This window comes from Lontra canadensis, unplaced genomic scaffold, assembly GCF_010015895.1.
Source record: "Lontra canadensis isolate GAN:19392208 unplaced genomic scaffold, GSC_riverotter_1.0 scaffold61, whole genome shotgun sequence".
Lineage (NCBI taxonomy): Eukaryota > Metazoa > Chordata > Mammalia > Carnivora > Mustelidae > Lontra > Lontra canadensis.
In genome coordinates, this window is record NW_022631055.1 from 478,038 (window position 1) to 492,826 (window position 14,789).

The following is a 14,789-nucleotide window of genomic DNA, read 5'->3' on the forward strand; positions in this document are numbered from 1 at the left end:
ATTCTCAGTTGTATAGAAAGGATATAGAAACAGGATATCTTGATTACAGAATGAAGTTTTTTTTTTTTTTTTTTAATAAATGAAAGAAAGGAGAAAGAAATAGGACTCATTAAATCATTTGATTTTTATACTGGAAACAGTAAGCCATGGATTCTTCAATTTCTGAAAACTCAGTGTGCAGAACCAATAATAAAGAAGGATTCTATGCAGCTACTCAAATTGCTGCAGCCATGTAAAAACACAGTCACTCTTCCCACATTAGCTGGAATTACGCATTGTCAGTTACTGAATAGTTTTCATTAGCTTGCTGCACCTTTTAGTGCTAGAATTTTCCTGCTGAAATTATTCAGGACGCATCCCTGCAAGTATTCATATAACAAAGAAAAAGCCACCAATATTTGGTTACAGAACTCCAAAGCTACAGACCCAGTCCATGTTAACAGCCTTCTACTTGAGCAATGAAATCAGGTATCAAAACTGTGGGCAGAAATTTCAGAAAGATTTCAAAGGTAAGACTATCATTCATTAATCCTATAAAGCCAGTGGGGAAAGTGGGAGGACTGAGTAATGGTAACATTTGGGAGATACAGTGAAGACACGAGAGCTCCACAAGACAGAAGAAAGAAAGGAAATTCACAACAGCAAAGCTAACACCAAATGTAACAATATGACTGAGGTTGAAAAGATCAAACTGGGAAAGTATGATCTCGAGAGTAAAGAATCTTGGACTTTTAGTTGAATGGGGTTCAATAGAAGGTATAATACGGTTGCTTAAAAAGCGTTTTTAAAATGAGCAAATGCTAAGTTCTGGGCATTGTGCTAAGTGCTTTCAATCCTACCAGTTCTATGTGACATCATCCTTTCCCACATTCATTCAATGCATATTTAATGAGCACACACTATAGTCTACAGGCACTGATCTAAGAACTGGGTAACTGATGGTAAGCAAAGCAAAACAAATACAGTTCCTGCCCTCATGAAATTCACAGGCTAGAGGAGCTCCTTTATTTTATGCATGAGGAAATTAAGCACATTCAAGTAACTTCCGCACAAAACTGGTAAGTAGCAGGTCCGTTATTTAAACTTCAGTTTCTTTGACTCCAAAGCCTAGAGTCTTAACTACATTACATAAGTCCTGACTTGGCAGATCCTAATTCCATTGTACCTTGTAGGGCTATCACACCTGCAAAATTATATTCAGTTCCCAGTGACGTACTTTAAGAGGGGCCTTGAGTTCCTCTTGATACATTCCATTTTGTCAATCAGGATAATGAAATACCTGGAGAATGTATCAGGAATATGGTCTAGGTTGTATAACCAAAAAAGGTTTAGGTGGAGATGTGATAAACATCTTTACCTAACAGAAGGATTTTTACTTTGAAAAATTAGGAGATCTACTCTATAGTCTTAAGCATAAACAGAAGAAAGGGCATAACAGGGGGTGGGGGGTGCGTAGGGGGAATGATAGCAAGGGGGCAGATTTTAGTCCAACGAAAATAACTTTGGCAGAAAATATGTCCAAAATTGATTATTGGTGGCTTTGAAACAAAATAAGATCCCATGAACTAAATTTCCTAAGTGGAGAATGGCCAATAAAACATTGAAGGTGATGTGGAGGGTATGTGTTAAGAAAGGTCGGATCAAAGGGTAGTTTCTAAAAAGCCACTCAATTTAATATCCTAGCATTCTAAAAGAAAATCATAGGGGCACCTGGGTGGCTCAGTGGGTTAGAGCCTCTGCCTTTGGCTCAGGTCATGATCTCAGGATCCTGGGATCGAGTCCCGCATCAGGCTCTCTGCTCAGCAGGGAGCCTGTTTCCTCCTCTCTCTCTGCCTGCCTCTCTGCCTACTTGTGATCTCTGTCAAATAAATAAATAAAATCTTAAAAAGAAAAGAAAAGAAAAGAAAATCATATACTTTATTTTCTGACACACAATTGAGGTAGCTGGATATATTTATATAGAAGGAAACAAGTTCTACTATAATTTTCTTTTTAAATTATGTTGATAAATTATCAAGGAGAAAAGCTCAATTAAGTATCAATTTATCTTTAACAACTCCCTTTAACACTTGCTGAAAATACCAAAACAACAAAATAGCCAACAAATGGCAAGAGTGGGCTGAAGCCAACCCAAAAACTGAGACTCTAAGTTGAGCTGTAGAATATAAACGAATATTCAAAACTGAATTCTCTACCAGCAAATCTAAAAGGCTTCGAATTCTGATGATATGTAATCTATCACAAGACCACTGAGCATAATCGTACATTTTAGTCTATGTGAACTGCACTCCCTGGAGTTGTTCAATGCACAATTTGCAAGACCATATGGCCCAACCCTGCCTATCCTTCCTAAACCAAGGGAACATGACTGACCCTCTTCCAGTCTGACACACTGAGTTCCATTTCCACTAATGCCCAAGGCTTCATAAGCTCAATTTACCTTTCACCCCACCTCATGACAGCCGATGGATGAACATCATTACAAGACTGCCTAACACAGCTATCAAATTAATTATTCTGATCTCACTGGCCCACTGCTCTGAGTAAGTACCCTAAGCAAGATCCATGTCTGGTTATGACAAAAACCCCAAACGGAAAGCTAACTTTTTTTTTTTTTTTTTTAGATCTATCTATCTATCTATCTATCTAAGAAAAAGAGAGAAAAAACACAAGTGGGGGAAGGAGTGGAGGGAGGGGAAAGAATCTCAGGCCGACACCCTGCTGAGCACCAAGACGGACAGACATGGGGTTCAAACCCTTGACTCTGAGATCATGACCTGAACCATAACCAAAGGTTGGTTGCCAAACCGAATGAGGCACCCAAATGCCCCAAAATCTCACTATTAATAAAAGCAATAATAATTTCTTTTAAAAAGATCTCACTAACATAGACTTCTTTTTCTTTAAATAAATGAGCTACAAAAGATAAATTTTTTATTTTTTCATCCTCTCCTTGACTTGAAGTTGAGGTTCTAGTAGTGGGAAAATGTTTGAGATTTCCCTTGCATACAATGTTATTTATCTCTCAGCCTTTTTGTCATTCTAGAGGATCAGCTGCTGAGATCAGAGAGTACAGCTGCTGGGAAGAAGATTTCACTCTGGTGATGAAAGTCTGAAACAGTTACAGAGGGTCATGAAAAAAGATGTTAACCAAGTCCAATAAAATAGGTTATTAAAAAAAAAATGTCTATTTTGCAAATTATATGACCTGCTATACAGAAAATTCTACGGAATCCATTAAAAACCATCAGAATGAAAAGACCCTGAATAGCCAGAGGAATGTTGACAAAGCTAAAGTTGGTGGCATCACAATTTCGGACTTCAAGCTCTATTACAAAGCTGTCATCATCAAGACAGTATGGTACTGGCACAAAAACCGACACAGAGATCAATGGAACAGAATAGAGAGCCCAGAAATGGACCCTCAAATCTATGGTCAACTAATCTTCGACAAAGCAGGAAAGAATGCCCAATGGAAAAAAAAGACAGTCTTCTCAACAAATGGTGTTGGGAAAATTCAGCCACATGAAGAAAAATGAAACTGGACCATTTCCTTACATCACACACAAAAATAGACTCCAAATGGATGAAGGACCTCAATGTGAGAAAGGAATCCATCAAAATCCTTGAGGAGAACACAGGCAGCAACCTCAGCTGCAGCAACTTCTTCCTAGAAACATTGCCAAAGGCAATGGAAGCAAAGGCAAAAATGAACTATTGGGACTTGGTCAACATCAAAAGAATATGCACAGCAAAGGAAACAGTCAACAAAACCAAAAAACAACTGACAGAATGGGAAAAGATATTCACAAATGACATATCAAATAAAGAGCTAGTATCCAAAGTCTATAAAGAACTTATGAAAATCAACACCCAAAGAACAAATAATCCAATCAAGAAATGGGCAGAAGACATGAACAAACATTTCTGCAAAGACATCCAGATGGCCAACACATACATGAAAAAGTACTCAACATCACTCGGCATCAAGGAAATACAAATCAAAACCACAATGAGATACCACCTCACACCAGTCAGGAGGGCTACAATTAACAAGTCAGGAAATGACAGATGTTGGCAAGGATACAGAGAAAGAGGAATCCTTTTACACTGTTAGTGGGAATGCAAGCTGGGACAGCCACTCTGGAAAACAGCATGAAGTTTCCTCAAAAAGTTGAAAATAGAGCTGCCCTACAACCCATAAATTGTACTACTGGGTATTTACCCTAAAGATACAAATGTAGTGATCTGAAGGGGCACATGCACCCCAATATTTATAGCAGCAATGTCCACAATAGCCAAACTATGGAAAGAACCTAGAGGTCCATCAACAGATAAATGGATAAAGAAGAGGTGGTATATATATACTATGGAATACTATGCAGCCATCAAAAGAAATGAAATCTTGCCATTTGCGACCACATGGATGGAACTAGAGGGTATTATGCTGAGTGAAATAAGTCAATCAGAGAAAGACAACTATCATATGATCTCTCTGATATGAGGAATTTGAGAGGCAGGGTGGGGGGTTATAGGAGGTAGGGAAGGAATAAAATGAAACAAGACAGGATGAGAGGGAGACATACATAAGAGACTCAAATCTCACAAAACAAACTGAGGGCTGCTGGCGGTAGGGATAGGGTAGTTGGGTTATGGGCACTGGGGAGGTGTGTGTGTAAGTGTGTAAGCCTGATGGTTCACAGACCTGTACACCTGGGCAAATAATACATTATATGTTAATAAAATAATTTTAAAAACTCATCAGAATGAATGAATTCAACAAGATTGCAGGACATAATATCAATATACAGAAGTTAATTCTATTTCTATATACTAGCAATGAATAATCCAAAAATGAAATCAACAATTCCATTTATAAGGGCATCAAAAAGGATAAAACACATGAAAAAATTTAACAACAGAAGTATAAGATTTGTACATTGAAAACTGCAAAACATTACTGAAACAGATTAAAGATCTAAATAAATGGAAAGACATCCCATATTACTGAATCAAAAGTCATACTGTCATTTGGGCAATATGCCCCAAACTGATCTACAAATTCAATGTAAACCCTGCCATAATTTCAGCTGCCTTTTTTGAAGAAACTGACAATTGGATACTACAATACAGATGAAAATTTAAGGGACCCAGAATAGCCAAAATACTCTTGGGGGGAAAAAAAACTAAACAAAGTTGGAAGATTCACATTTCCCCAATTTCAAAACTTACTACACAGTTGAAGTAATTAAAACAGTGTGGCACTGGCTTAAGGACAGACATATAGACATTTCTCCAAAGTAGATATATAAATGGTCTTTAAACATAAAAAGTGTTCCATATCATAAGTCATCAAAGAAATAAAAACCAGAACCACCAGGAGATACCTCATACCCATTAGGATGGTTAGGATTTAAAAAAGAAAAAAAAAAAAAAGCAGACATCAAGTGTTGACAAGGATGTACAGAAGTGGAGACCTCGCACACTACTGGTGGGAATGTAAAAATGGTACATCCCCTCTGGAAAACAGCCAATAGTTCCTCAAAACGTTAAACACATATAGGTGCCATATGACGTAGCAATTCTACTCCTAAGGATTTATCCAAGAGCTGTGAAAACATATGTACCCACACAAACTTTTTATATACATGCTCACAGGAGTATTGTTTCCAAGAGCCAAGATATGGAAGTCCAAATGTTCATCAACTGAAGAACAGATTAAAAAAATTTGGTATATGCATCTAATGATTATTGTATTGTGTTATTCAGCAATAAAAAGAAATGAGTTACTGATACATGCTAGAAGATGGATGAACCTTGAAAACATTATCTTAAAATGAAAGCAACCAGTCACAAATGACCATACGTTGTATGGTTCCATTTATAAGAAATCCATAATAAGTCTATAAATACAGGAAGTAGATTAGTGGTTTCCTCATGGTTGTGGGGGAATGGGAATCAACTATTAATGGAATTAAAAATTAAAGAGGATTCTTTTGGGGGTAAAGGAAATGTTCTAAAATTGTCTGCAGTCATTATTGTACAAGCATGAATATACTAAAAACCAATTTTATATATATATATATATATATATATATATATTTAATGGGTTAATTTTATATGTGAATTATACCTTAAAGAGAGGAAAAAGAGTGAGAAGAAAAGTACTAAGGGGAATGAAGGAAGGAAAGAGAGAAAAGACAGTAAGTACCACCAGGCAGTTGAAATAAACTCTAGAGGGTTTATTTAGGGGAATGGGAAGACCCATGTCCTCGTGTCTTTCTTAGATCTCGGACACAGCTGTCCAGATATTTGTATGACCAGTCTTTGGGGCAGCAATAGGGTTCGTCACAATAACACCACGGTAGGGAGCACTTTCAGCAGATTGGATACAGAAGTAAATTCCCCTTTAGACTTCCGATTTAGGCTACTGGCTAAAAATACCAATTGCGATTGTATGTTAGGAAGGTCAAGTATTTTTTCCTTCTTGGACACAAGTAGCAATCATTTAAAATGGTGATCATTGTATCAAAGATGGAAGCAATAATTCCAATCTGTATTTTCAGAGGATGAGACAGACTTAACTATTGAAGGTCATTCATTTTTCAGAGCTCTACAGAGCAGTGCTTAACAAATTATGGCCCTTCGACCTGTTTCCTGGGCTTGAAAATAGTTTTATTGGAACAGAGATAAGCCCATTCATTTACTTACTGTCTCTGACTGCTTTTGCGCATAGTTGTGACACAAACAAAGTCTAAAAGCAAAGACTAAACCATTTATTGTCTGGGACTCCATGGAAAAATTTGCTAATGGCTGCTCTAGAACAAAAGGATTATTTCAGCTTTTCAACAAAGGATTTGTATATCCAAATCCAACACTCCTTTTCAAAGCAACCACTTAATCAGATGGTTTATGTTTATTTCAGGGATGCTATCAGTGCTCAAGGCTTTTTTGAAACTCCCCTTTAGGGATGTCTTTAAGATCTGAAATATATGCTTTTTAAAATTTTAGCAATGGAAGATCTTGGCACTTATAAGTAGTAGGTAGCTATTTGGAACCAAGATGGCAAATCAAGATGGGTTAAACTATCATTGGTTTAAAATCAAGTTTAACTCTGAAACAAGTCAACTGGCATTCTCATGCAGCATGTGAATTGCCTTCAAAAGCAATTTCAAATGGGTTCCAAAAATGATTTTTGAGACAGAATCTTTGGAATAATTGTTGAACCTCCTACTGCCATTATTTTGAAAAACAAGCTCATTTGGATGTATAAATTCTGGTATATTGGTTAAACCAGTCTCTTTACTTCCCAGTCACATCTCATACTGGGGACTTTGGATACATTTAATATCAATGGGTGGAAAAATGTGTCTGATGTGCCCCTGAATATTATGTGCCAGGAAAACAGATTTACAAAGACATTAACTCTCCATGGTTCAATTATCCTTGTTGGGCTTCCTAATAGCGGGAGGGCCTGCGTATCTTCTTCTGTGACTAGGTCCAGAAATTCATTCTTCTATAAAAGAGAAATGTTCCAGCTCAGTGGTTCTAACAGGGCATACTCTTCTGTGAGTGAGCAGATTAAAAAAAAAAGGGGGGAGGGGGGTGATGTTCCTGTACTTCAGATGCTTTCCAAGTCTTTCGCCAAAGATACACCATAACAAGGGCTATTGCACGAATTTCAAAAATTGGGGATCACTTTTAAAATGATAAACATAGGCCAAGTTCTTTTTTCAGAATTTATACTGTAGGCCAACACAAAATGCATCACCCAGATTTTCTGCTTTTGTGGTCTTCAAAGTGTAGTGAAAAATCAACACTTAAATCTCTAAAGAGTCAGAAATCTCTAACCTAGCAAAATGTTTAATTTTTATAATTCTGTTTCCAAGGAGTTGCCCATTTTCTTGCCCCTCTGTAATTTGACAACAATTTTCTTAGATAACTTGCCTTTACTGAATCTTTCCATAGCATTTGATTTCCTTTTCAGAGGAAAATAACTCTCCTTTATAGTTCTAGTCCGTCAATCTGTGCAATATTTCATTAAATTTTAAGATTTCAATAACGAGTGCAATGGACGTACACTGGTCTGGGAATACACACAGTTAACTCCCAGTAAGCAACCAATTCCGTTAGTTGGGAGAAATACACAAGCTTACCAAGGAGTAGCCTTCTAGCTGTAAGTGCCAAGGGCATCAATAGGTTTTACAGTTAAAATGGGAAGTATTTGTCTATTAAGTAGGGTGAGCGGCAGCCGCCTAAGTAAACAGCTACTACCTAGTAAGCACGTATGTGGTACACAACTCCGTGATACGACCTAAATGCTTTGGCAGCAGCAAGTTTCAAATGCCCAGAGAAACCCTACATGCAGTCTCCTTCTATTCTTGTGTGACCATCTAGAAGTCCAAGTCCACCTAAGACTTCTCTATGAAATGATCTGTGGCTCATCTCTTATTCATAAGCGAGTGCTGGTTATTAGTGTATCAGGAAATGGAGTCAGAAAAGCAAAGAACCACAGAAAACATCAAGAGAATGCGGACCTGAAATGGAGAGGTTTTCACAGAATGCACGTTCGTCTTGGAAAAAAGAGGATGTACGTCTCTGGCAAATCCCAGAGGAGGGTCAGTAACGTATCCTTCAGAAGGCGCCATGGGACTGAAAAATGAAGCAGGCCACTCCGTACTATTTATATGCCGGGTTTTATTCAGGGTAACTTACTGAGGGGGGCTCAGACCAACAAAAGGCCCAGAGCTACACAGCTGTTCTCCAGCCCTTATAAGAACCTTAATCCACAGCGAGGGGCAGGTGCTGAGGTCAAAGGGCAGTTACCTAACATGACGCCTTTTGTGCACCACTTCAGGGAAGACCCAGAACCAGCCTTCTAGTCAGGACTTACAGTAACTTCCAGGGGCCTGGAACAGGTAACCTTGAGGGAGGTCATCCAGTGGGCAAGAACATGACTGAGGACCAAAGATGGAGTCCGTGTTGTCAGCACTCCTACACCCAGATGCTTTAAATCGTTAGAATTAACCTCAGTGAAGTCCTCCTTCTTCCCCACATGATCCAACCGAGTGGGCCAAATGTCAGGGGGAGGAGGCAAAAGGGTGGCAATTGTTTTGGTGGCAATGGCGACACCATCTAAGGACCAAGAGATTCTACATCCTTGGCCTCCTGCATATTGCTTTTCCTCTGAATTCATGCAAAAAGTTATTACAAGCTATTTTGGGGAGCTGAGAGACAAAAGTTATCAATGGAGATCAACTTTTATTGCTATTTTGTTAGATAAAGCCAGTCTTACTTAGCTTTTAGAGGATCCATTTGCGGTTTGTCCTAGCATTAAGCATGCTGACATTTCTATAAAGTGATCTTCCGGAATGCCACTCAGCTCCTGAGAAGAAATGAGAGAGTACAGCTGCCTTCTCAGAAATGTCTGACCTGCTAAACTGTCTACACTGAGAGGAATATTAAATGATGGAGTTTCTGGAAAACAAAGCGCCATGCCATGTGGTTCTGTCATCCTAGCTTGTTCTTTGAAATCACGTTTATCTTTCTTCAGAATCATTATGAAAAGGTAAGCAGTGTGCAGAAGCTTGATGATAGCTTACGGACTCGCTATAAATAACCACATTTTATTCTGCGTTAGGTCTCTGTCTTGTGTGCTTAGATAAAACAAACTTGGCTTTATTAAAAGGAAAAAAAATATCTAAAATGCGTATTCAGCACATGGAGGTTACTTGATTTACCAGCCTTTTAGGTAAATATGATGATGGGTGATGGAGCTTAAGATTAAATAGAAAATGGAATTAAAAGGGATTACATAGAAGGAAATATTTGTACCTACATTGACAAATAAATTCATGTGAAGAAAGGATCTTCCAAGAACACGATACCTCAGAATTCTCTGAGTGTCTTGACTTCGGAACATCATGTCTTCACACATACCGTCTGCTACACTCTTACAGCTGCCTTCTTCCTTAGCTAGCAAATCTTTAACCCTCTGGAATGAACTTCAAGGAAGCTCTCCTTCCCCCACACAATCAGTGGCTCCATACTCCTCGCTCCCATGGATCACAGCACTTCCGTGACATTTATCACACCGCACTGATATTGTTCCTGTCAATCCTGCTCTATTTCAGTCCCATGAAGAGAGGGACAAAGTCTGGGTCTAAGTTTTATCTACCTCAGGATTGAGCATTAAGTCTGACCTACAATGGAAATGAGGAAAATGTTTACTAAACAGCTGAAACAGAAAAAGGAAAAGAAAAAAGGTTGCTAATACAAGGTCAAAAGTAAAGTGAGGGGGCTGTTCGAATGGCCCGGAAGCATATGAATCAGACACTTTGTCTGGTCAATGGTGTGACACACAGAGACCGGGGAGCACGGAGGAGGGGTTAACAGCCACGTGTGAGGTAAAAGGCAGAGGCGTGGATCTTGAGAAGCCGGTGGGGAGGAGGGCATTCCGCACAAAAGGAAGCAGCAAACTCACACAACACGCCGAACAATCGAAGGGCAAGGAGAAGGTGGAACCTGTGTTCGACTTCACAAGCATTTTGTTACTGCAGCAGAGTGAAGCAGGGGGTGGTCACCAAATATGGCTAGATACTTTAAAACGGGGGCACATTTTTAAAAAGATTTTATTTATTAGCGAGAGAGAATGCATAAGCAGGTGGGGTGGAAAAGGGAGAAGCAGGCTCTCCGCTGAGCTGGGAGCCCCAGGCTGGACTCGATCTCAGGACCCTGAGCCAAAGGCAGACACTCAACTGACTGAGCCACCCACATGCCCGTCAGGAGAGAGGATTTTAAGATACAAGATCAGATCATCTTTTTTAGTGTCTCAAGAGTCTCCACTATGTTCTTTCTTCCAATTTCTGGCAGATCTTTCCCCCATCATGACTCCACAGAGATGCCTGAGAGAGGAGTCTGTTACTCATCTATGTGTTACTCAGCTTTTTACCTCACAGAACACGTAACAAGACCTGGCACACTGTAGGACTCTCTACAGCTAAAAGCTGCGGACCTCGCAGCCACGTATCTGCGTGTGTACACACAGTGTGAAGGCAAGCAACAGTCTCCACAAAATTCGACAAAGGACGCCTGTGTGGCTACCAACCTTTCATAAATTAATGCTCATCGTTGGCTTTGTTAATACAGTAAGAAATAAAGGCAGGGCCTGGTGAATTCCAAGCTTCACAGCTCCGGAGACAACCTCTCATAGACCCGACATGTAAATGAGAACCAGCACACCCTTGCTGAGAAAAGGATTTTCTCACTTCAGTGACCACATTTGGGTCCACCTTCCCTCTCCTCACACTGCTCATGCTCCCCACACCTCCTAAGACGTGACTTGAAGGATTCAAGGAGTCAAATTACAACTTCTAAAAACTTTCACATTAAAAACTTCTGGGCACAAGATGACTTGCCAAGCTTCTCCAACAAGTCAGTGTGACAAGAAAGAAGGTGGGGACTGTGCTAGACAAAAGGAACTTAAGGGCTATGGCAGCTAGATGCCAACAGAAGATGGAGACACAAACCTGAATGGACAAAGCAGGATATTTGAAATGATTGTTGATTCTGAATGTGAACCAGGTCATATGTGAGAGGCAAATTTACTGATATCAAAAGCTAGTGATTATTAACTGGGAAAAAAATTACAAAATGGCACATAAAGTAGGATTTTGTGGGGGGAGCTAAACAACAGGTACACAGAAATGCACGTGAAAAAATGTACTGTGGTAACAGTAATCCTTAGCGGCAGGAAGCTGGGTTTTCACTTTTTTATATTGCATAATTTTCTATAATGTCTACTTATTGCTATTGTAATAAAAAGGCTCTTAATTTTAAAAAAGTAGGGAGTGACCTAGTGCTTCTTTAACAAGCACAGCTTTGGCTTTAAATATTTTAGATTACTATATTAAGTTTAGAGTTCCCATTTGCAAGTTGTTTTCTAAACTCTCTTTCTCACAAATAGAAAATATTCAGCGCTATATCCACAGTCGTAATGTACGATGTATTTGCTGAAATTACTTAAAAGCATTTTGACTGAGGAAAATTTCATGTTGCTTAAGTTTATTCTCATTTTTTGTTGCTTTTGTTTTGGTTTCAGAGCAAGATTTTTCACACAAGATGTTGCATCAGACACGATGCCATATGTCCCCCAAACCTCAGCAGGAACCACTCGGAGTCTGTAAAACAAATTTAATGATGCTTTTCCATAAATTGACTTCCCTATGATCCTTAAAATATGCACATATTTTAAGAAACCAATAATGAAGCAAACCTAATTAAGAAAGAGATAATTATGACTAACAAAAAACATTGGCAAATCATGTTCAGAGATGTGTATTAGGATGTTTGCCATGATTTTCATGTACAATATAACTGTAGATTGTATGCTTTAATCCTTGGATAATTAAGATACACTACATTAAGCTTCTACAAAGAAATTCATTATTTTGAGCATTTTGCTTCTTTATTCCATATTAAAAAATCTTTTTCCTTCCATTCTTGATGTTTATAACTTTGGGAAGAAAACACTTTACAAATCTGTATAGGGCATCATCACATGTGGATAAAAAAGTGAAATAATAATTATCCACTTATTTTATATTCTAACACTAACATTCATGCATTTTTATGGCATCAAAGAAAGAAAAAAAAAGTCATGACCTCCCATTGAAAATGGCTAAATAATGGAATTCATCTGCATCAAAACAACCAAAAAATTAAACACAGAAGAAATTTCTTTAGAACAAGAACACAGTGGCAACTCCAAAAGGCAAAATACAAAGCCCACCTAAGCAATGGAGGGTGGTTACATACTCCTGATAAGTCACTGGAAATGGGTTTCCCTAAAAGCTCAAGTCAGACAGGGCCTCTGAAGAGGCCCATCCCAGCATTAGAGCAACTTGATGGAGAGGTGTAGGTCTGCAGGGGGTAGCTAGAGAGAATATATCTGGAGGCAAGTAAGTTGCAGAAGACACCACAGAACGTCCCGGACATACAGCTCACACAAACCCTCTTGACACCCACCCCAGCATACCTGTGACCTACTCTTAGAGGAGAGAGCCCGCCAGCAGGAAAGCAGGAGATGACACGGTCTCTAACTTCAATGTCTTTGCTGAGTTCCATTATCTGTTCGAGGCTAAAATCTAAGGGAGGACAAACCCACATGGCAAAGATGGTAACCTGTTTGGTGAGAAGACTTTTGAAACAGAAATCCAAATGGAAACTTCAGATTAGCCTCGTTTACATTACCCTTGCCTCATGAACAAAAATGAAAAAGAGAAAGAACCCACAATGAAACAGAGGGTTTTCTCAAATAGTTGCCCATGTCTGCTGAGAAATTTTAGATAAGAGCTCAGAAACAGCAAACAAAAATATGTGTGTGTGTGTGTGTGTGTGTGTGTGTGTGTATATACATAGGTATGTATATATTATATATATGCCATATATATATATGCCATATATATGTATATATACATATATATGGCAGAGATCAGATAAAAAAATAAATGAAAATTTTACTGAGATGAAAACATTAGGAAAAAATAGGTAAAATAGATACAGCTAAAATCACAAAAAAAATAAGGTGGAGATGGGGCGCCTGGGTGGCTCAGATGGTTGAGCATCTGCCTTTGGCACAGGTCATTATCTCCAGGTCCTGGGATCAAGCCCCACGTCAGGCTCCCAACTCAGCGGGAAGTCTGCTTCTCCTTCTCCCTCTGCCTCTCCCCCTGTTTGTGTGCTCTCTCTAATGAATAAATAAAATCTTAAAAAAAGGGGGAGGAGTCAAGATGGCGGAGAAGTAGCAGCTGAGACTACTTCAGGTTGCGGGAGATCAGCTAGATAGCTTATCTAAAGATTGCAAACACCTACAAATCCAACGGGAGATCGAAGAGAAGAAGAACAGCAATTCTAGAAACAGAAAATCAACCACTTTCTGAAAGGTAGGACTGGCGGAGAAGTGAATCCAAAGGGACGGGAAGATAGACCCCGGGGGGAGGGGCCGGCTCCCGGCAAGCGGCGGAGCAACGGAGCACAAAATCAGGACTTTTAAAAGTCTGTTCCGCTGAGGGACATCACTCCAGAGGCTTAACTGGGGTGAAGCCCACGCGGGGCCAGTGTGGCCTCAGGTCCCGCAGGGTCACAGAAGGATCGGGTTGTCTGAGTGTCGCAGAGCTTGCAGGTATTAGAACGGGGAAGCCGGCTACAGAGATGGAGCCGAGGAGTGACTCTCAGCTCGGGGTTACCTTGAACCGGTCGCAGGCTCAGTCAGCTCGGAGCACGGCCGGAGGCCAGGCAGACAGGAGTAATTGGACGCTGTTCCCTGAGGGCGCACTGAGGAGTGGGACCCCGAGCTCTCGGCTCCTCCGGGCCGGAGACTGGGAGGCCGCCATCTTCATTCCCGTCCTCCGGACTCTATGGAAAGCGCTCAGGGAACAAAAGCTCCCGAAAGCAAACACGAGCGGATTACTCAGCCCGGCCCCTGGTAAGGGCGGTGCAACTCCGCCTGGGGCAAAGACACTTGAGAATCACTACAACAGGCCCCTCCCCCAGAAGATCAACAAGAAACCCAGCCAAGACCAAGTTCACTTACGAGGAGTGCAGTTTCAATACCAAGGAGAGCAGCAGAATTCCAGAGGAGGAGAAAGCAAAGCACGGAACTCATGGCTTTCTCCCCATGATTCTTTAGCCTTGCAGTTAATTTAATTTTTTTTCTCTTTTTCAATTTTTTTTCTCTTCTTCTGCTAAATTTTTTTAAACTTTTACCCTTTTCTTTTTTAACGTTTTTT

General features: G+C 39.8%; 1 protein-coding gene across 11 annotated transcripts in view; it reads right to left on the minus strand.

The window, feature by feature from the left end:
- Positions 1 to 14,789, minus strand: part of CCDC85A (coiled-coil domain containing 85A) — a 203,590-nt gene that overhangs the window by 147,696 nt on the left and 41,105 nt on the right. The gene's annotated exons all lie outside the window — the stretch shown is intronic.